We start from the raw sequence: 21805 nt of genomic DNA on the forward strand, positions 1-21805 counted from the left end.
GAATCTGACCTCCTCTTCACCTGAGCTGAAAGGCACCTTCTATCCATAATTGCAGAACACCTAAGCGGAGTGGTCAACACACAGGCAGATTGGCTAAGCCGTCAGTCGGTCAACCCCTCAGAATGGAAGTTACACCCTCAGGTTTTCCATCAGATCTCCAGGTGTCTGGGCACTCCTCTGGTAGGGAACTTTTTGCGTCCCCCCGCAATGCTCATTCAGGGTTCCTAGCCCAGCAAGCAGAGGCCTCAGACACTCTTACAGCACCATAGCCTCAGGGGTTACTTTACGCGTTCCCACCGACACCGATTCTTCCAAAGGTAGTCAGGAAACTTCTTTTAGAGAGAGCAGAGATCATCCTCATTGCCCCCCACTGGCCGCGGAGGGCGTGGTTCGTGGACCTGATTAACATGTTGGTCTCACCACCATAGTGTCTCCCTCTTCTCCCAGACTTTCTATCTCAAGGAGCCATTTTTCATCCAGACCCCAGCTGTCTCCAACTTCATGCCTGGAGATTGAGCACCACAAGTTAAGCAATGGGGGTTATTCTCGCCAGGTTCTGGATATCATCCTAGCCTACCGCTGCCTGGCTGCTCAACACACCTGGGTGGCATTTCCCAGATGGGCTTGTAGGAAGAGCATTAACCCAATTTCTGCAGGGGTTTCTGAAGTACTGACTTTCCTCCAATCTGAGCTGGATTTATGTTTGAAACCATCTACTCTCATAAGACAAGTTTCCACCCTGGCTCCGCTGCTGAATATCGCGGATCCTGGGACGCAGTCCTTGCACCCTCATATATCTCATTTCCTAAGGGGAGCTTCCAATTTAGCTCCACTGCCAGTGCCTCGCTTCCCCTCATGGAATCTCAGCAAGGTGCTGAACACCCTCACCTTGCCACCCTTTGAGCCCCTGAGTTCCGTTCCTCCAAAGATTCTGTCTTATAAGACTCTTTTCCTGGTGGCCATCATGTCGGCCCACAGGGTAGCGGAACTAGGGGCTCTTTCGGTCCGTAAGGAACTGTGCATCCTCCAACCTGATGAGGCTATTCTGCGATCGGACCCGACCTTTTAACCTAAGGTCAATACAGTTTTCCATTGCTTCCAGGATGTCATCGTACTCTTTTGCTGTTCACGTTGCCAATGCCTTGTCTCAAATTTAATTGCTGCGATCTAGAGCTATGATGTCGTATATCTGGCGTAAGGAAGTTGCTGTTTTTTTGGGTTGTTAGTTGCTGCGAGACTGCTCCCCCTGCTGTTTATGTTTTGAATGCGAGTTGCCTGAATGGAGGCATATTGCTGCTGTTGAGCAGCTAACCTGGAAAGTGCCCGGGCGACCACAGAGCCCTGTGGTTGTCTTTGGTCGAATACAGGAGGGGTTTACCATTGCCTTCTCCCACGCAGTATGAGATGATGCCTTTCAGCACCTTCCTGTATCTCTACTGCCCAATATAGGTGTTTCCCATATTCTGGGAAACACATCAGCAGGGATTTGAACCAAAAAGCTCCTGCTCTCTAGGCAGGTTACTTCCCCGCTGCACCATTAGGTGGCTTGTCTGACCGTACTTGTCCATAAAACAAATTATCCCTTTGGTGCCTCTGCTTTGATTGTCTTTTAAAGATTTCTCACATGATGATTTTAATCTGTGTTCCCTTTTCCCTCCTCCAGCCCCAGGGGACAGCAGGGTTATGTAGATAGAGGGTGTGTAAATATACCAGCCCACCTGAGCCAAGCAAATCAACTCTCCCTAGAGCACTATTAAAATGCAGTGAAGTTGTTTCTCCCCCATTAAAGCAGCAGCAGCAAACCTGACTCCATAGTGGGTGGGCAGAGATCTGGTGGGTGGGATATTGGTACTGGAATGGAAGAAGTAGGAATTGAGAACTAAGATTGCACAAAAGCAGTGGGCTACTATTATGGGGTGTTAGAAGAGGATGAGGGTGACAGAGAAAGGTGAACTGAGTTATCTTGGGTGTGTTTTTTGCAAGTGAGATTGGATTATTTGTGTGTTTTATAGGCAAGGATGTGTAGGGAGACAGAGTAGTTCTGAATTATTTCATGCTTCTCCTTGGTAACATTTGGGGAGTGCAAGGAGGACTTTGCTCCCTTTGCCACCCTCCATCACCCCACTTTTTCATTCCGGCATCTGACCTTCTGTGCCATCAGCAATCGGCTCTCATACAAATCAAGGGGCGTGCAGCATGGCATGGGGAAAGGGAACTTGGAAATGCAATTTATGATCCTTCCTGATAAGATCTTATAAAATTTCCTGGGCACACTCGAAATTACATTTCCATAGCTCTGTCGCACTGATCTCCTTGAGTATATGATACTTGCCACTTTTATGGCTACATTTATTGCAATAATAAAGCGAAATGGTGGGACTGGTGGCGGCGGCACTGGCAGGGGGAATGGGGAGCATCAAGACTTTTTGATTCCCCCCCCCCCCTTAGCAGCAGACACCAACTTTCTGTCTAACCCACTGGGCATGGACCCATTGCTTGAACAGTGCAACAGCCTAAGATTGCTTGACGCTTGGGGATTTCAGATCCTTTCCCGTATTGCATCTAGTGCTTAATGGTGCATAAAGTAAGGGGGTGGAGGCAGAAAGAAGAGATGGAAGGTGACTTGGAGAGAGGAAACTAAGGCACCCTTTTTTCAGTTCTTCATGTTGTCTGTGCAGTCATAGGGACAACATAGGAAGGTGCTTTCTGTGGAGTAGGGCCATTGGTCCGTCTGTCTCAGTATCTACACTGACTGGCAACAACTGTTCAAGGTTTCAGGAAGGAATCGTTCTAAGCCCTACCTGGAGATGCCAGGGATTGAACCTGGGACCTTCCGCATGGAGTGCAGATGCTCTACCACTGAGCTATAGCCCCATCCCCTATCTGGGTTCTGCAGCTGCATGGAACAAACCTTGGCACTTTCTAGAGGTCTAGCCGGGGGCCTGGCATTCTACCTACTAGGGCCTGCCCAAGATACTTAGCCTACTACCAAGTGGATGACAAGGGGCCCAAGCAGGCAGTCAAAGGGTTGTGCCCCAACCAGTGGCCAGTGTGCCCCAACCAGTCTGCATCTCTGTGCAGAATGAGTTTTGTTCTGGGCGGCAGTCTCAAGGCAGTGTGTACGCGCACCTGCATTCAGAATGGGGCCTTCCTGATTCAACCTGAGCGGGATCTAAAGCGAGCTGAGCGGGCATCAGAAAACATGTGAGCGTGCACACGCCTTAGAGGGAACAGTGGCCCCCAACATCCTCTGCAGCATTGCAAAGCATTATTTTGGGTTGCATCGTGCTAAACATATTCCTGCTTTCAATGTCTGCTTGGGGTGCTTGAGCTGTTGGACTGGCCCTGCTCTCTCCCAGTCCCTGCTATTGAAAAGGCTATACTGGCCAAGACTTCCGGTTCCAGCTCTTGAGCCGTTGGCGGGAGAATCAAGACAGAGACAAACAAGAATTCTTCAGACCGCATGTAATTTGTAGAATACGGAATTCACTGCTGCAAAACGTGCTGATGGCCAATGGCCTCGATGGTTTTAACCTCCTGGAGGATAATTCTGTCAATGGCTACTGGTCAGGATGGTTATCGGCTACCTCCCAGATTCAGAGGCACTATGCCCCCAAGTAACAGCTGCTGGGACCAAGGTGGGAGAGGGCTATCTGCCTACATGCCCCCCGGTTGGGCTTCCCGGACACTTCTGTTTGGCTGCTGTGGGAAGTGGGATGCTGGGCTAGATGGACCTTTGGCCTGACCCAGCAGGGCTCTTATGGGTCCTGCACTTTGTTTAGGGTTAGGGTTGCATGCATATGACTTGGCAATGAGAACAGTGTTCTCCAACCGTCCTGAAAGAAGAGAATGGTTGCAGGACCAAAAGTTAATACACAAGGCTGTGTATTTGCCCTTCATCAAGGTGCAACACACATTGTGCTCCAGGGAACGCTGACCCATCCTAGTTACTCAAGTTTCTTTGATTTGTATGATTTATTCTGCTAGTTATGGGGAGAATCCAGGGACAAAACAATCCTGCCCCCCATTTTATGGCTTCTTGCTACACATTCAATAATGTGGCTTTTGAGACATCACCAGATTTCGCCCACACATCTCCAAACCTATCTGTGTAGTCAAAAGGACTAGAAACATGCTTGCTTGGTTTAAAAATGAAGGGAAGGCTGAGCTTTTTTGCATGCTGAGTTGTGATTGCAAACCTGGCTGCCCAAAATGGAAAGCTTCCTGTCAGGGAATAGCAGTTGTGGGGCAACAGGAAAATTTACCCCCAATACTGGGAGTGCTTGGCCTGTGTGTTGTGTGCCCTGCCCACTGCCACACCTTTTGGCCAATGATGGGCTTAATAGGGACAATTGTAGGCTAAAATGGCCCCAGCCGGGAAGAGTGTCCAACCATGGGGCTGAGAGTTTAAATATTCTGCTGGAATTCTTGTGAAATGTCAGAACCAGGGGCAGAGCTACCATTGTGTGAATGGGTTCTAAGAACCCGGGCTGCCAATGGGAAGGGCCACTGAAGCCTACAGGGGGTCATGGCTCGGGGTCCATATGAGCCCTGACCAAACTCCCCCAGCCCATCACCCAGGCTCCGGCAAGCCCCGAGCCAGCTTAGCTCTGTCATTTCAGGCAGCGTTTGCTGCCTGAAAGCCTCTTTCCTTTTCTCTCCCTCCATCGAGGAAGGGAAAGGGAAGTAGGTGCTCCCAGGCAGCTCTGTGCCTGGTCAGAACAAGATCTCTTTTCAGGCTGAGATTTCGCAAGATTTGCCAGGACTGTTGTGGGTTATTTAAAGCTGGTCTGGCCAATGATGAGGGGCCAGTTGCTGAGGAGGGCCTATGCTGGTCACTTTCCAGACTAGCTGCTCAACAGCAGCAAAATGCTTCCGTTCAGGCAAGTCGCATTTGAAGCAGCAGGGGGAGCAGTCTCGCGGAAACTAGCAACTCCAGATATATGGTCCTAGGTCTGTCACAGCGATTAAATTCGAGACAAGGCATTGGCAATGTGAACGGCACCCTGCTGTCCGCATAGGGACTGCAGTGTCACAATGCAGGAAGTACTTCAGAGATCCAACATGACCCCATTGCAGGGTCTAATCTGGAAAGCGCCCTGGTGAGACATTGTAAAGACACCACCAGGAGGGATGTTTGGAGTAATAATCAGCTGTGCCATAGGTAGTGTGTGAAAGCTCTGAGACTTGTCTTGACAACATTGGGGACTTGTTTCTGGATAGCTTGCTTGGACATAGACGAATGTGACACTTCCCACTGCCAGTGGTGGAGTGAAGAAAGTGCCTTTCGTTTCAGAGCAATGTCCCCTGATTTTAGTTGTGGGTCTGCTGTGGGGAACACAGGCAACTCCAGTCTGGTCCGGCCCTGCGCTGGCCTTCACGGAAGCTAGAGCTCACCAAGGCTAGCACCTGTTGCTAATGCCAAGGGCTCATTCTTGGAATGTATGGAATAATAGTAAAGACAAGAGTGCCCTTTCGCATATGCAGAGTTGATTTCAAACAATATTTTATTTTATTTATTTTTACGTTTCTATACCACCTTTCGTTAAAAGAAAACCCCAAGGTGGTTTACAAAAATTAAAACATACAATAAAAGCAATAAAAACACCAAGCAATAAAACACCAAGCTAAAAACATATCAAACAAGCATAAAAAAACAAGACAACAGATAAAAACACACAGAAGCAGCAGTAAAAACGATTATGTAAAAGCCTGGGTAAAAAGCCAAGTCTTTAAAAGCTTTCTAAAAGCCGTGATGGAGTCTGAGGAACGAATGGCCACTGGGAGAGCATTCTAGTGAGTCTAGGAGCAGCAACAGAGAAGCCCCTGTCCCAAGTGCACGACAGCCGGGCCTCCCTCATTGTTGGCACCCGGAGCAGGGCCCCCTCAGATGTCCTCGTCAAGCGGGCAGCAACCCTTGGGAGCAGGCGGTCCCTCAAATACCCCGGGCCCAAACTGTTTAGGGCTTTAAAGGTCAAAACCAGCACCTTGAATTGGACCCGGAAATGAACCGGCAGCCAGTGCAGCTCTTTCAAAATGGGGGTGATATGTTCCCAACGGGCAGCTCCGGATAAAACCCTCGCTGCCGCGTTTTGCACTAGCTGCAGTTTCCGGATATTCTTCAAGGGCAGCCCCACGTAGAGCGCATTACAGTAATCCAGCTGCAACGTGACTAAGGCGTCGGTAACCGTGGCCAGATCTGCCTTCTCGAGAAAGGGATGCAGCTGGTGCACTAGCCAAAGCCGTGCAAAGGCACCCCTGGCCACTGCCTCTTCCTGAGCTTCCAAAAGCAGAGCCAGGTCCAGTAGTACCCCCAAGCTGCGTACTTGCTCCTTCAAGGGGAATGCAACCCCATCCAGAACCAGTTGAATCTCCTCATCCCGATTGGCTCTCCTACTGACCAACAGTACCTCCGTCTTATCCGGATTCAATTTCAGTTTATTAGCCCACATCCAGCCCATCACAGCCTCCAGCCCCCGATTCAGGACATCCACCGCCTCCCTAGGATCAGATGACAAGGAGAGATAGAGCTGAGTGTCATCCGCATATTGCTGACAACTCAGTCCAAGTCCCCGGATGACCTCTCCCAGCGGCTTCATGTAGATGTTAAACAGCATGGGGGACAAGACCGATCCCTGCGGGACCCCACAGGCCAATGGTCACGGGGCCGAGCAGTAGTCCCCCAGCACCACCTTCTGGACCCTCCCCCCAAGAAAGGACCGGAACCACCGCAACGCAGTGCCTCCGATTCCCATACTCGAGAGGTGGCCCAGAAGGATACCATGGTCGATGGTATCGAACGCCGCCAAGAGGTCCAGCAGAACCAACAGGGACGCACTCCCCCTGTCTAGTTCCCGGCGTAGGTCATCCACTAGAGCGACCAAGGCAGTCTCAGTTCCATACCCGGGGCAGAAGCCAGATTGAAAAGGGTCCAGATAATCCGTATCATCCAAGACCCTCTGCAGCTGGGACGCCACCACACGCTCCATCACCTTGCCCCAAAAGGGAAGGTTAGACACAGGTTTATAGTTATCCAGGTTGGAGGGATCAAGGGAGGGCTTTTTTAATAGTGGTCTTACCACCGCCTCCTTGAGGCACGATGGCATCCTCTCCTCCCTTAATGAAGCATTAACAATCACCTCCAGCCATCTGCCTGTCCCCTCCCTGGCAGCTTTTATTAGCCATGAAGGGCAAGGGTCAAGAGCGCACGAAGTCGCCCGCACACTGCCCAGGATCTTGTCCACATCCTCAGGCCGCACCAACCGAAAAGAATCCAACACAACGGGACCAGATGGTACCAGAGGCACGTCTGTCGGAACTGCCAAAACTCTGGAGTCCAGGTCAGCACGGATGCAAGCGACTTTATCTGCAAAGCGACAGGCAAACCGATCACAAAGAGCTGTAGATGACTCCTCCCCCATTGTCTGGGGGGATGTGTGGAGCAAGGTTTTTACCACACAAAACAGCTCTGTTTGTCTGCACTGAGCAGACGCAATGGAGGCGGAGAAAAAGCATTTCTTCGCCGCCCCCACCGCCACGGCGTAGTCCCTAAAATGGGCTCTAGCCCGTGTTCAGTCGGATTCGTGACGACTCTGCCTCCAGCGTCGCTCCAGCCGTCGCCCGAGTTGCTTCATCGCCCTAAGCTCCGAGGAAAACCAAGGAGCAGAACGGGCTCCACCAAGCCGGAGAGGGCGTTTAGGAGCAACCGTGTCAACAGCCCGGGCCATCTCCCCATTCCAGAGATCAACCAAGGCCTCGACAGGGTTACCTGCTCTGGACACTGGAAACTCCCCGAGGGCCGTCTGGAATCCAAGCGGATCCATAAGCCTCCGGGGGCGGACCATCTTAATCGGCCCACCACCCCTGCAGAGGGCAGACGGAGCAGTCAAACTAAACCCCACCAGGTGATGATCTGTCCATGACAAGGGAGTGATCTAAAATTCCCCCACCTCCAGATCATTTATTTCCCGGTCAGCAAAAACCAGATCCAGAGTGTGTCCTGCCACGTGGGTAGGGCCCAATACCAATTGAGACAGGCCCATGGTTGCCACGGAGGCCATGAAATCCTGAGCCGCACCCACTAGGGGGGCCTCAGCATGGACATTGAAATCCCCCCAAACAATAAGCCTGGGGGAACCCAAGGCCACCTCCGAAACAACCCCCACCAGCTCAGGTAGGGAGACTGAAGTGCAGTGGGGTGGTCGGTACACCAACAGAATCCCCAGCCTATCTTGGAGGCCCACCCTCAAAGACAAACACTCAAAATTCTGAGATTGCCTGACCAGGCACCTGTAAACGGGGAGGGTCTCTCGAAAGATGACTGCAACGCCTCCTCCCCGACCCTCGAGGCGGGGCTGCTGCGCGATCTGGAAACCTGGAGGGCAGAGCTGAGAGAGACCAACCCCGCCCAGCACATCCAACCAGGTCTCCGTCACACATACCAGGTCAGCACGCTCATCCACAATCAAATTGTGGATGAGAGATGTTTTTGCATTAACTGACCTGGCATTCAGCAGCAGCACCCTAATCCTCGAAGGAGTGTTCTCAGAGCTCCCTAGGGTCAGAGGGTTGGGAGAAGGGCCGGAAAAAGGAACAGGCCTCAATTGCCTGGACCGTTTCCCCCTGTAACGGCCTGCTCAACTCCCACCGCCATACCTCCCTCTGCCCGCTACCTGTGATATTGCCGCCCCCACTCCAGACCCACTTTTTCGCTCTCCCAGACACATCTCCCCAGACTAACCCACCACGGCTTCTTGGCTTAATAAAAACCAAAACCAGACTTGTACATCTCCTGCTAGCTTCTTAATTGCAGAGAGAAGGATCCTCAGCACAGAAGGGGAGAGATCTTCTGGGCCCCAGGCAGCGCGCCCCACGGCTGAGAGCCACAAGGACGAGAGCCCTTGGGCCAGCCAGCCCTATATAGCAGCAGAAGTCCTAGCACAGCAACAGCCCAAGGAGATGATGTTACACACCTGAGGAAAGGAGGGGCAGAAGCAAAGACAGCTCAGTCAGTGCCCCACCCAAGCTGTTCCCTCTGTCTTCTTCCATGGGAAGAATATGGGATGAGTCGTGTTGATTTCAAGAGGAGATGATGGGAACTACAGCTGGGTTTATGCCCCCCTAGCCATTCATATTGGAAGGAAAATGTGCGAGTTCCACCCAGGGGTCTTTCTCCTCTTTCCAGTCACTCTTTTATCCACTTTATCACAGTCTGAAAATCTACACAGAATAATAGACTTTGAGAAACTTTCTAGTGTTCCAAAAACGTCTCACAAATAATCTCACTGATCTTTAGAACAAACCTTTAAGGTAGGCCAGCATTCTTAGCCACGTATTCCATGGGAGTGCTGAGACAGGGAAAGTGCACTTGCTCAAGGCCACCTCAGGAATTTGTGGCAGAGGCAAGATCTGATCAGAGGACTCTGGTCCACAACCCAGCCTCTTGGTCACAATGTGTAGCTGTGCCATTTTCCTCACCCAAGTGTGGCCATTGAAGAGAGAGAGCTGTGCAGCGGTGTGCAGAGTTCTTGTTCCTGTTAATCATCCGACTCCGGGCTACTCGATTCGGGGTAGGGAGTCTCATCTGGAGGGGATTAAAGCCCCAGCCTTGCATCTCCAGAATCAAGCAAGGATGAGCCGGGTCGCAGTCTGGCTGTGTTCTTACAAAGGATAATAAGAAGTCTTAATAACCTGTCAAGGTGTGAGCTCAAAGGAGAGAGCAGTGTGAAGATTTCTAAGTGATGAGCCAGTATCGATCTTGCCGCTGGCAGGGATAAAGGCCTGCTTTCCCGAAGCCGCCCATGGCCTCTGGACAGGAGACCTGGCTTTAGGGGATTCAGTTTCCATGTACCTCCATCCCAGCCATCTGCAGCTATTTGCTGCCCTAGATGTGGACTCCTACTCTTTCTCTAATGCAGTAGTTTTTCGGCTTTCACTTGCTGTTCCCCTGCCACCCTAGCCTTGAGTCCCTCCATCCCCACTTCTGCCTTTTTGGGACCACAGCACTAAATTTCCATTGGAGACTGGATTAGATTGTCCCCATGCTGATCATTGCTGATCCACTTGACAAACTGGAGGAGTCTGTGGGTGGCAGAACTTTATGTCCTCCCACATTTCATAGCTGAAAATGGGGATATTATCTTGCATTTGTAACACTTTTTTTTTTAAATTTTCGGATGCACCAAAAATCGCTCAAACCCTCACTCCTCTACTATTATATCTTGCATAAAGACTTTTCTTTGCCTTCTGTTCATTCACTCTACAACAGCCCATCCTGCATCAGGCTCTAAAGTAGGATGTGCTAATAAACCGACGGTATCCATTTGTATTTCTTTTTATTTGGCACACATCTTTTATCTCCCAATAGATCTGGTTGTTCTCATAGAGCAGCTTGGGTCTCAGGATGATGTTAGATGACAGCTCCCATCAGCCCAGCCACAGTGGCCTTTAATCATTTTGGCTGGGGATGATGAGAGTTGTAGTCCTACCAATATCTGGGGACCTTAGTTTGGGACCCCATGTTGTAGAGAATAACTGTAACTCCACTGCACTTAGCAATTAGTTATATAGACAGATGGGAAGCAATCCCTGGAATTGAGTGTCGGTGTGCATTCATCTCCGTACATGCTTGTGCATAATAAGAGGCAAGATGTATTGCTTTCCCCTCCCTCAGAAATTAACCTCTTTGGAGACCCTCAGTAAGTGGGGTGGGGGCTAAAATCTGAATAATGGTAGCTCTAGCAATTCACACTAACAGTTTTTTAAAAACTATATCCAAATCATTTCCCCCAGAGATAAAATTATGGACAAAACAGAAATGATGGTTCATGAGGGACAGGTACAAGAAAAGGAAGCTAGTTCCTGGTAAATAGGAAGACTTGGAGTTTATGGAAATCCATGTAGCAGAGTGGAGGAAAATCCCTTTTTAAAAAAAATTAAATACTTCTTTTAGAAACTCAGTTGTGTTCAGTGTCATTTTGAAAAACAACCTGGTTTAAAATGACATCTCAAAGGAATTAAATTTAACACTTCCTAACTTTATCTACTGTTTTGCTTCCAAAAGGTCAGAGACAGACATATGTAAATCCTGGCGCAAGCCTGCGGTGGAGAAATGCACGCTCTGCAGTTGTGAGGCATGCAGGACCGTCTGTCCAGAATGGAGAACCCTTTCTCCCCTGCCCCCTACCACATCAGGCGGAGCTGGATTCGCAGTGTGCGATCGGGTGGCCCAAGTTGTCAGTCAGGAAGCCGCCTCTGACCCAATTGCAAAATGCACACCAGAAAAGCCTTAAAGCACTGAACAAACTTTTAATTAGATAATCGTGCCGGGCGCTTAACCTCCCGCTCTGCTGCCTGCCTGTTGCTCCTCCCTCCATGCTTTAATCAGCTTTCACTCCAGGACCAAATACCTGTGTCCGTACAGAGGCGAAGGCAGAGGGAAGCGGAGCGAAGACGCCTGCACCTGCTCCTGTTTCTGTGTTCATCTGTTTCCAGCATATTATTTTTCTCCGGTAGTTTGGCCTTTTACGTAGAAAGACAGGCTTTAACTCCGTGTGTTTGATAGAGGGTCATGGATTTAGTGTTATGATATTATAATGGGATTAGAGCTTATGCTTAAGTCTCTTAAAACTGAACCCATGGTCCTCTATCAAAGATGACGAGTATAAACTTGCCTTTCTATATAAAAGACTTGTTATGTGGGAAAATATCTAACTTTTTAAGTGAAGGGGGGGCGGTTGTGTGTCCATTTATCAATGTTTATGACTCAGCATGGACGTTCCATGCCATCTTTCAGATAAATACCATTCTGCCCAGTAGCTCTGAAGGCTAAGATCCACTGACTGCATATGCTCAAGAGGCTTACACAAGACCCTGTGGATTATTATTATTATTATTATTATTATTATTATTTTATTTATTTATTTATTTATTTATTTATTTTATTTACACAGTCAGACTGGTGTTATTGACTGGTTTGTTTTATCCAGACATCGAGTCCTTCCCAAGGACCTGGGGTGCCAGAATTTTATTGTCAATTGTTATAGATATCGTCGCAGAATATAGGCTGTTCCCAGTAAAGTTGCTTTTTGTAATTGGCTGATGGTGATTTCTGTGGCCCCGATGGTGTTGAGGTGCTCTTCAAGGTCTTTTGGAACGGCACCCAGGGTGCCAATTACCACTGGGATTATTTTGGTCTTTTTCTGCCACAGCCTTTCAATTTCAATGTGTAGATCTTTGTATTTGGTGATTTTTTCTATTTCTTTTTCTTCTATTCTGCTATCCCCTGGTATTGCTATGTCGATTATTTTCACTTGTTTTTCTTTCTTCTCGACTACAGTTATATCTGGTGTATTGTGTGGCAGATGTTTGTGTGTTTGTAGTCGGAAGTCCCATAATATTTTTACATCTTCATTTTTGACTATTATTATTATTATTATTTATTTTGCACACGTGTGTGCACACACACCACCAACAACCTGCTTTTGAAAGTCACCATAGTTTCAAAAGCAGTTTGTCATGAACTCTGGCAAACCTATTCTGAGAGCAAAAAACTAAAGCCTTCTCAGGTGTATGGATCTGCATTCATGATACCTTGCATCCTGCCTTTAATCTTCAAGTACAAGATTTTGCTTAATGTCCATCTATGTGTGCAGAGAGCCAGACAGAAGGCCATTAATTTCACAGTTGCCTCTCTGCCCGTCTTCAGTGCAAAATGCATATGGACATCATGACCAATGAGTTTGGATTATGCTCCTGGTTAATACAGAGACTTAATTTCTGGTTGCAAGCCAGTATGCTCTTGTTGTAGTAATCCACTCCTTGTTGTAGTAATCCACATGAACTACAAATGGGCAACTTGTTTTAAATTCATAATTTAAATTTGGTCTGCCCTTCTTGATGATGGAAAGCCTCTTGACTGCCATGATGCACAATGCAAGGCCAGTGTTGCTGCGCACATAAGAGTCTCAGAACTCAGAATAACTATTATGGTCAAAGACCAGCAAATACAGTAACCAATACATGAAATACAACAATACATAAGATACTAAAACAACTGAACTATTCACTACTGGAAGAAGCGACCGTTATAATCTCATGACATGATCTACTCGCCAGCACACAAAACCTGGCTACCTTTATAAGTAGTGTTGGGCTGCTTATTGCTTCTTTGCCTTCTGGCTAAGATCAAGTGTAGTATTTTAAGAGTTGGTCCTGGCTGTGTTACACAAGAGTGCAGTTGCACATCTTCATAAGAGTGCATGTGCACTTGTGCAATGATAATTCCATCGGAAACGATGCATGCGTGCAAGCACTATTAAGTAGTTGCCCAACTGCGCTCTTGCACACCACCACCAGGGCAGACTCTTGCATGTGCAGCCGTGCTGGCTGCTTAGTAATGCTGGTCTTGCATTGCACATCCTATCGGCCCTTGTTTTTAAGTTGGGTTACTCTGACACATAGTGCCCTGAGCCTCAGTAGGTTGGCACACCAGACTTCTCCAACCAGCCTGCTAAACCACTTGTCTCTTCCACCTCCCAGCACTGTTACACTCATATTTTTCTTTGCTACTCATGTTACCTGCCGACATCCTGTCCTCTTTGGTATGTTCCTTATGATAACATGCTTGCTGATGAGGTGTGCATAAGGGAAACAGGGTATCCTCTGAGACTGAAAGGAGCATGAAAGAAGTGAAGCCTGATGCTATGCCTGTTTCCTCAGAAGTAAGTCTCATTTTGTTCAGTGAGATTTGCTTCTAACTGTATATAGGATTGCATGTTTAGTGGTCTGTAGAGTGGCCACTTGGAATGGGTAGGCCCATTCTGCCTCCTTCCTTCTTGGGATATTTCTACTTTAGCAACAAAGTGCCTGAAATCAGCGGGGCGGGGGCTAGGGAGCCTCTATGTGAACTCCTGCCCATCCCAATAGCTCTCAAAGTGTGAGGCAGTCTTCCCTAGGGAAGCAAAGTTGTCAGCTCTGCAAATGAAAGATCCTGGAGAGAGATGAACGAAAAACAATAGAGGAAATATGTTTGTTTCAAGTTCTTATGCGTTACTGGAAGTCATTAGCCAAAGTCTGAGAAGCTTGGTTCAAATCAATAGGTGAGATTCCCACCCTGCTCCTTCCCTCACTCCTGCCTCTTGGCTGTCATATTCCCCTTTGATCGCCAGTATCGTGTACTGATAGTAGAAGACGCGTCTACCAGAGTTCTGCTAAAGACACAGGAGCCACCTCGATGGATCTAAAGACCCCCTGCCCTCTAGCCTACGGTTCCCTTTCTGCTTTTACAAGAAATGCAGGAAGGTCATTCATATAGCCTTTCTTCTTGGAACTGGGGAGGGTTGGCAGGGAGGCAGGCTCCTACCTGCCTCCCCACACATGGTGCCCATCTTTTTACAGCTCTGACACTCACCACAGCACACGGGTGGCGCTCCGGTGAGCGACGGATCCGAAGGAAGAGGTTCTCCGCCATCCCACGATGCCAGGAGTGCAGTGCATTGGGGATTCCCCTGCTGCCTGGTGCTCTTGCTGTCTGGCTTTGTGAACAGTCAGTCGACAAGCAGGCCAGACATTTGCACGACGGGCGTGGGGTGGAAGGGCACACTTCTACGCACTTCAAAAAACCCAGGCTACCCGGTCACGGAGTGCTGGGATTGGGACTTACCCTGGCGCTTTTCATCACCGGCTCTACGCAGGTAGGGCTGCCCTAGCCGAGAGCTGGTTGTGAGAATGACCTTCGACGCTACTCATTCTTTGTAGGCTGTTTTTTGGAAGACAAAGCAAACACAGACTGAAGGTGGGGTAGGAAGTAACTACCAGGACAAGGTAAAGAGTGGAATCTTTGGCTCTTTCCCATATGCTGAATGCTTAATATTTCTCTCTCTAAGTTCTGCTCATACATTACACATTCCCTCATGCCCCCTGTCTCTTCCACCTGTCCTTCCCACTATCTTTTATTTCATTCTGCTGCTTACTTTGTCCACTTCCTTCATCCCCTCAGTCCTTTTAGTTTCTTATCTTCTGGGATTTTTCTGGTCCTTTGACTGCCCTAAGTAGCTCCTCCTTTGATAGGGCCTGTGTGATATTTTAATCCCAGACCAACTAGCAAATTGGCAGAGAGGCACCTTTTAACGCGGTGATTCTCTTTTATTTAGCAGGGGTGAAGTAACTGGCCCTATCCACACCCAGCACAGTACCTCCAGTGACTGTTGCTGGAATCTGTCTTGTGTTTCTTTTAGATTGTGAGCCCTTTGGGGACAGAGATCCATCTTATTTATTTATTATTTCTCTGTGTAAACCACCCTGAGCCATTTTTGGAAGGGCGGTATAGAAATTAAATTAAATTAAATTAAATTAAATTAAATTATCCCTTATGTCAGTAGCTAGTCTATGAACATTTTGTTGTCGACCACTTTGTTTCCTGAACAGTCACGATGTTCAAGAATATTCCATAAAACCACACCAGTTCAACTGATCCATGTTAGATGCCTCACTACTACAAGTACAATACCATACAATTTTTAATCTGGCACCTAGACATTCAGACCACAGTTCTAGCCAGCCATAGCACGTTGTGTGCCGCTAGAGGTGTTTCGAAAGTTTTTACTGCAGCCGATCACCCGGCAGATTGGATGAGTTGCTTTTCCATTTAAAACTGCCTTGCTTTTTCATCCAGGTAATCAGCTGCAGTAAAAACTTAGAATGCCCCTGGCAGTGTGCGCATACATGCGCTTCTCTATTTGTGCAAATTATTGTCTAGGATTGTGGCCTTTAAAAACTTCCTCAGTTGTCTGTAGGACTGGGTCCTAGACATCTGAAAGGTGATTTTCCAGCCCCTCTCCCAGGCCTGTGTGTTCTTGTCTTGCGGCCACCATGCTATCCTAGCCTGCAGTTACTCTCATTGTCCAAAGGACCACAAATAATTGTGTGATGATGATTTAGCTTGGCGTCTAGATACGTTTTCTGTTATGCTTCATGATACAGTATTGGGGCTGTGTACATTGGTCAAAGTACATAATATTTTCGGAAGTCTTCTGTGACCACAGACTTATTTATTTCTCTTGAATGCTTGCACCATGTTGTGTGTGTGAGAATCAGAAATGGAAGAATGAGTCCGTGTTTCCTCGGTTGTTTCCTTTATCCTGAAGTAGGTTAGGACTCACAATTCGTTAGAGGTGCGCTGGGCTGGGCATTATGATGAAGCGACTAGATTCTGTTGTGCATGCATAACGATTTCCAGTGTAGGATCTGATCTTGGTCATGACATTCCGTTCCTTCTGAATCCATCAGATTCCTCCCAGTTCTGCAAGATGGTAGGTGTTGGGCAGGTCCTGCTACCCAGATGCTTTATATGGCAATACATCTCCTAGGCTTTGGGCCTTGCTACCTGGGCCCTTTTAACTGGAGATGTCAGAGATGGAAGCAGGGGCCTTCTGCATGCAATGCATGCACTCTCCCTACTGAGCTGCAGCCCCTCTCTTTTGCCAGGCCCCATTATCCTGACCTGGATATCCAGGTAGCACCATTTCTAGGTCTTGGTGCTACATAAGCACTCTAGCTTAGCAAGACCCCAAACCTCTGTGGACCACAGGAAAGGCTGGATCCACTATATGGGTTTCAGTGTTTCAAGCAAAGATTTTTGTATATATTTTGATAGCTGGCTGGAGTTTAGCCCCTTAGTATTGCTGCATCCTTAGAGGAGGCTTTCAACCACTGGTATGCCTACGGCAGCAACATCCCATCTCCTTTGGCCAATGGGCCTGTAGCTTTTTACATATCATTTACTGGGTTTGACTGTTCATATATTCAGGGTTGTGTGTTTTTTTTTTAAGCACCCGATGAGTCACCCAGCCCAGATTCATTGTCCTCTTGGCGGCTGCCTCTCCCCTCTGATTTTCCATTTTGCAGAATTTGGTGGTTAATAATGTGTGTGTGTGAGGGTGTGTGTGTGGATTGAGAGGTATTCTTCCCCCACCCCTGTGCCTGGTTTCCTCCAGGCCAGAGCTTTTCAAACACACAGAGAAAGAAAGGAAAGGAAGAAGGCAGGAAACAAGTGACAGGAATAAAGCACATTAGAAAGGGAGGGGGGAGCGGCGATGAAATATTTATTAGCTGGCGTGCGTGCTGGGCGCATTAATAAAGCAGCCACATTTACATGGTCTTCCTGTCTGAAGCAAGGGGCCCTATTTGGGGTGGGAGAAACAAATTGTGTGTTGGGGAGCGAAGTGAGGTGGTTGTGGGAGAGACCGAAGATTGGGAAATTGTGTGTGTGAATTGCATGTTTCCACATGAGGCATTTAGAGGCTAGAGCTGTGATGGTCTTTCCATGGTCTTTTGCCATCCAAGTTCTGGATGGAAGATAAAGTTAAGTAGTTATGCCAGGGAGGGGCATGAGGGCTTTGAATGGAAACCAGAAACTGCTTGGCCCACTTCATATAAAAGTCAAAAAATGCCTCCTGCTAGGCACAAAATTGTTGGCAATTTTGACACTTTCTTGTTCATTCTTGTACCTTTCTTAGAAGGGGTTCCTTCATAGAGTGTTACACTCCTCAACTGGTAAGAAATTTTTCAGGGACATCTTTTTTTATAGGTTCAGTTTCTTTATGAGGAACAAATACTGGAGATTTGAAGTGGGGTATGTGTGATATCTGCTTCCTTATAAGTACACACATTGGATAGTAGGGAGAAGGCAAGCAAGCAGATGGACATCCCCGAACCTACAGATACCCTTGAAGCACCCCAAGATGCTTTCATCTCTCATCCAAGCAGTTAGGGTGTTCAGTAGCTAGGAGCCACAAACCATCAACTGCCATTAATTGCCTTCAATTAGCAATCTATATGAAGGCCTTAAAGGAAGGTCATTTTGTATATCCAAAAGAGGATGCTTCCCAAAAGATTTTCTTTTGATTGCTTTGTCCCATGGAGTTTGTTACTTTATTTCAATCCTGCTTTTCCGCTTTGCTTGGTATTCTCTCCAAGTGGCTCCCCAACTGCTCACACCTCTCTGACGGGGCCCGACCTTGCTTAGAGCACAGTGGTAGCAATGCCAATTCCCTCACACTCGTTCCTGCATTGCACCCAGGACCTCCCTTGAGAGGAGCAACTTCCTGTTAGGGTCCTTCCTATGTTTCCATCCGTCACTTTCGATCTTGCTGTAGCAAATCTGATTTCTTTTTTGCGCTGGGAAGCGGGGCTGGGTGGAATAAAGCAGAGAGTCCCCCCTGGCGACAGCAGCTGCATTAACGCCCACGACTAATTGTCAGGGTGGTTTTGAAATTAAGATCAAAGCCTTTGAAGTTGGGGCCTGCCAGGGTCGGAATTAGCGGATCATCGGCACATAATGGCAAGCGCATGTGTCCAGCCAGGAGCTGGTTAACGAGCATTTAGGAGGGAACTGTCAGGGTGTAAACTAAACGAGTCTGTAGCTAGCTGGCTCCCCAAACAGACGGCCAGAGACTGAATCTCTTTCAAATGTCTTTGATTCTGGATGTACTTTACAGAAGGCTGGCTCTGTCTTTACTACAGTAGAGTTGATGTGTGTGCAGAGGGAGAAGAGGACCGACGGTGTATGTGTGGGGGGTGGGTGGGGTTTGGTATCTGTAGCAATGCCTGGGAGTGAGCAAGGGCAAAAAGGACAAGGTGGTGGTGGGGCATTGGTAGGGGATCCTTGGACGTGAATCAAGTGGGGGAGATCCTTTTAATCTGCACAACATTCTGTCTTGAAAGTGAGGAGGGGAATGTTCGTGAATTTTTGGTTTTGTTGTAGTTATCTGCATATTTAAGGAGAGAATTTCATGTCGGACAGTTAGGTGAGAATCAAAACTGTTCTGCCATATTTTAAGCACCGCTCCCAAGACTGAAAGGACTAGATATTTGTTGCTGAGCAGTCTGCAGATTAGCTCTCGGGGCTGATCACAGAGTCCCCTACTCTAGGAAGCAAAAGCTAAGGCAACCTCCTTTTCCTATATCCCCTGTGTATAAAAGTGCCGGTCCCCAAGCCTGTCTCCGGAAGGTACATTATCTGGCCTGGAAAATCTATGGTGCGAGAAGGAACTCTGTGCAACCACAGAAGAACTCCTCTTTGTAATTTTTTCATGCTTTGCAGTTGGACCCTAGCAGTGAAAAGAGAACCTGGGACCAAGCCATGGTGAGCAGGCTGCAGGGGCTCGGGATAGACCCAAAGTTAGCAGCTCAGCAGTCAGATCAGATCCTCTGAGCAGGAGCCCATGGTGCGCTAGTGCAAGCTCTCTCATGCTTGAACTGGAGCAGCCTTTGGGAACTGAAGAGCGGCTATCGAGTGACAGCACAGCCTGTACTTGGCTTCTGACCTCACTTCCAGGCAAGTGTGCCTAGGACTGTAGCCCTAGGCTTCATTTCCGTTTTAGCTGAGGAACTGGACTTATCCAAGCACACTCTCCTTTTGCAGGATTACACCCATAGCTAGCTTGCATGGAGGTGGAGGCAGTTCTAGAATTGTTCACAGCTATAGTTTGGTGTGCTGCTGCAGTTTTGTTAGCTGCTGCTATCCTGTGTTTAGCTGCACATGTTGTTTTTAATATGGTTTTATTCATTTTAATGGTAAGCAGCTTTAGAGGCTCTTATAAGTAGAAAAGTAGCCTAGAAATACAAAAACTAAAAAAATTCCCTTGGAAAGTCATATCTCAGACTTGCACTTGTGCTGACCCAGCCGAAGACAACTCCCCAGCAGTATATAAACCTTCTGTGTTTGCTGCTGGTCTGGGACTGTTAAATGGCTCCGTGGGTGCTGAAGGGGTATTGCCTTTGGTTTTGTGGGTCACAAATTGTCAGGCTGGCATCTGTTAACTTTAGACCCTCCTCTGTCCAGTTCCATATATGACGGGGCTAGTAGTAATTTCTCAGCAGTAAGAGAAATGCACAGTCTGTTCATGCTCAAGTGCACAGTCTGTGCATGTTCAAAGGCACTCTTTCCTATTGTTTCACATTTCTGAGGGTGAAGTCCTAAACCATGGTAATTCCTCTGTCAGGTTAAGCCCTGGATACACTTTGTGATGGAAAGGTGGATTATTAGGTGCAGTGGCTAGTATGGGGACATTCTATGAGTGAGGTGCAGATTCAAATCCATGCTTTAGCCCTTAAAATTTGCAGGGTGGCCTTTGTGATAGGAACAGCCTACCTCACAGGGAAGGTTATTGTGAGGCTGAAAAGAGTCGGCGTGGGGCAGTAGTTCAAGTATTGGGGCCTTTCCAGATGGCAGTTTAGTCCAGATGCACTTTTTAAAGCTTCTGCAGTACACTGTAGTTTCTCTCGCAGTCTCGCTCACAGTCCAGATGCTTGTGTAGATTTCCACAGATTCCTGTGCTCCCTCATAACATGATTTGGCTCTCTGGCTGAGCATGAGTAGGGCCCTCATGGAACCTTTCACAGCACCACCTGCCAGCCAGCCAGTGCTTGCAAACCTGTATCTGTTCACTCCTACTGAAAAGTAGTAAATGAGTTTGGGCCTTGGGTTAAGAATCTTAGGCTATTTGTCATCTATCTCACAGAGTTCTTGTGAAGATAAAATAGGGAGGCAGAAGAGGAGAGACCAAGGACACTCTTTGCCCAGTTAGCAGGAGAAATATACCCCATCCTGCTAGTAGGCGATTTTGTAACTTGTCTCTGAGTAAAGAATGGAGCTGCCACTCAAAAGCCAATTCACACAACCAAACTGGCAGGTCGAATAAGGTTACTCATGTGAACTGGTCAAGTGAATACGTTTGACAAGAGGTGAAGTAGCTGTGTGACTGCTTCACCATGTGCCCAGCTAATGGCCCATATTGGCCCCAGCGCCTTTGGTGTCAATAGGTCCTTCGTACATGGGCAGACTGACCATTAACTGAGGCTGCTACTCTTGGGCTGATGTGGAAAGCTGGTGGGTTCAAAGTCAGAGGAACTGCATACTCGAGTACATTCGCCAGATTCCATATCAACCGTTTAGAGACTTCCCCCAAATCACTGTTATTTAAAAATGTGTTCTCTGCAATAGAATTAAGGTACAGTACATAGGAAGCTGGCTCCTACTGAGTCAGAACATTGGTCCATCTAGCTCAGGATTGTCTACACAGACTGGCAGCGGCTTCTCCCAAGTTGCTCTATCTTGGAGATGCCAGCGAGGGAACTTGGAGCCTTCTGTATGCAAGCATGCAGGTGCTCTTCCCAGAGTGGGCCCATCTCTTACGGGGAATGTCTTACAGTGCTCTCACACGTACTCTCCTATTCAAATACAAACCAGGGCAGACCTTGCTTAGCAAAGGGGACAGTTCATGCTTGCTACCAAAATACCAGCTCTACTCAAAGGTAATAGCACTATATGCTAACACTTCAGCCTGGTCTGTACATCCAACAATATGAGGTGGTAGAATGGACTTTACCATTTCAGACTGTAGGTGGAGGACTGCATGTTCTTGCACTCATAAATGCTCTTCTTGTTAGGAAAAAAATCTCCCTGAAAGTAGAAAACTAGTGCATCTGGGAGAAAGGTTCTATCTCGGCCCTTTCCTCTGATTTGCTAGATTTTTGTTTGTTTGTTTGTTTGCAAGGAGCCCTTTACAGGAAGGATAATTTACAGTACATCCTACTACCTTTATTCTGTGATAACCATAGAACTCACCTAGGGGCCAAACTAAATTTCAATTGTCTCTGTCAAACATCTGAATTCTGAAAAAATCTGCTGTGCCAAAGAGGTCTCAGCCAAACATCTGAAAAGTTGTTTTGATGAGGGGCACTAATGGGAAGGTGAGGCACAAGAAGGAAACTTAACCCTTGTCCTATCCACTGTGCCTTCTTC

General features: G+C 47.8%; 1 protein-coding gene and 1 non-coding gene across 3 annotated transcripts in view; one reads left to right on the top strand and one right to left on the bottom strand.

Moving 5' to 3' along the window:
- NXPH4 (neurexophilin 4) overlaps nucleotides 1–21805 on the top strand; it is a 120151-nt gene that overhangs the window by 25232 nt on the left and 73114 nt on the right. The window lies entirely within an intron of this gene.
- On the bottom strand, nucleotides 2803–2880 carry TRNAG-UCC (transfer RNA glycine (anticodon UCC)). Its single transcript has one exon. It is a non-coding gene; the product is annotated as a tRNA-Gly (tRNA).

The sequence above is a fragment of the Hemicordylus capensis genome, chromosome 2 (assembly GCF_027244095.1).
Source record: "Hemicordylus capensis ecotype Gifberg chromosome 2, rHemCap1.1.pri, whole genome shotgun sequence".
Taxonomy (NCBI): domain Eukaryota; kingdom Metazoa; phylum Chordata; class Lepidosauria; order Squamata; family Cordylidae; genus Hemicordylus; species Hemicordylus capensis.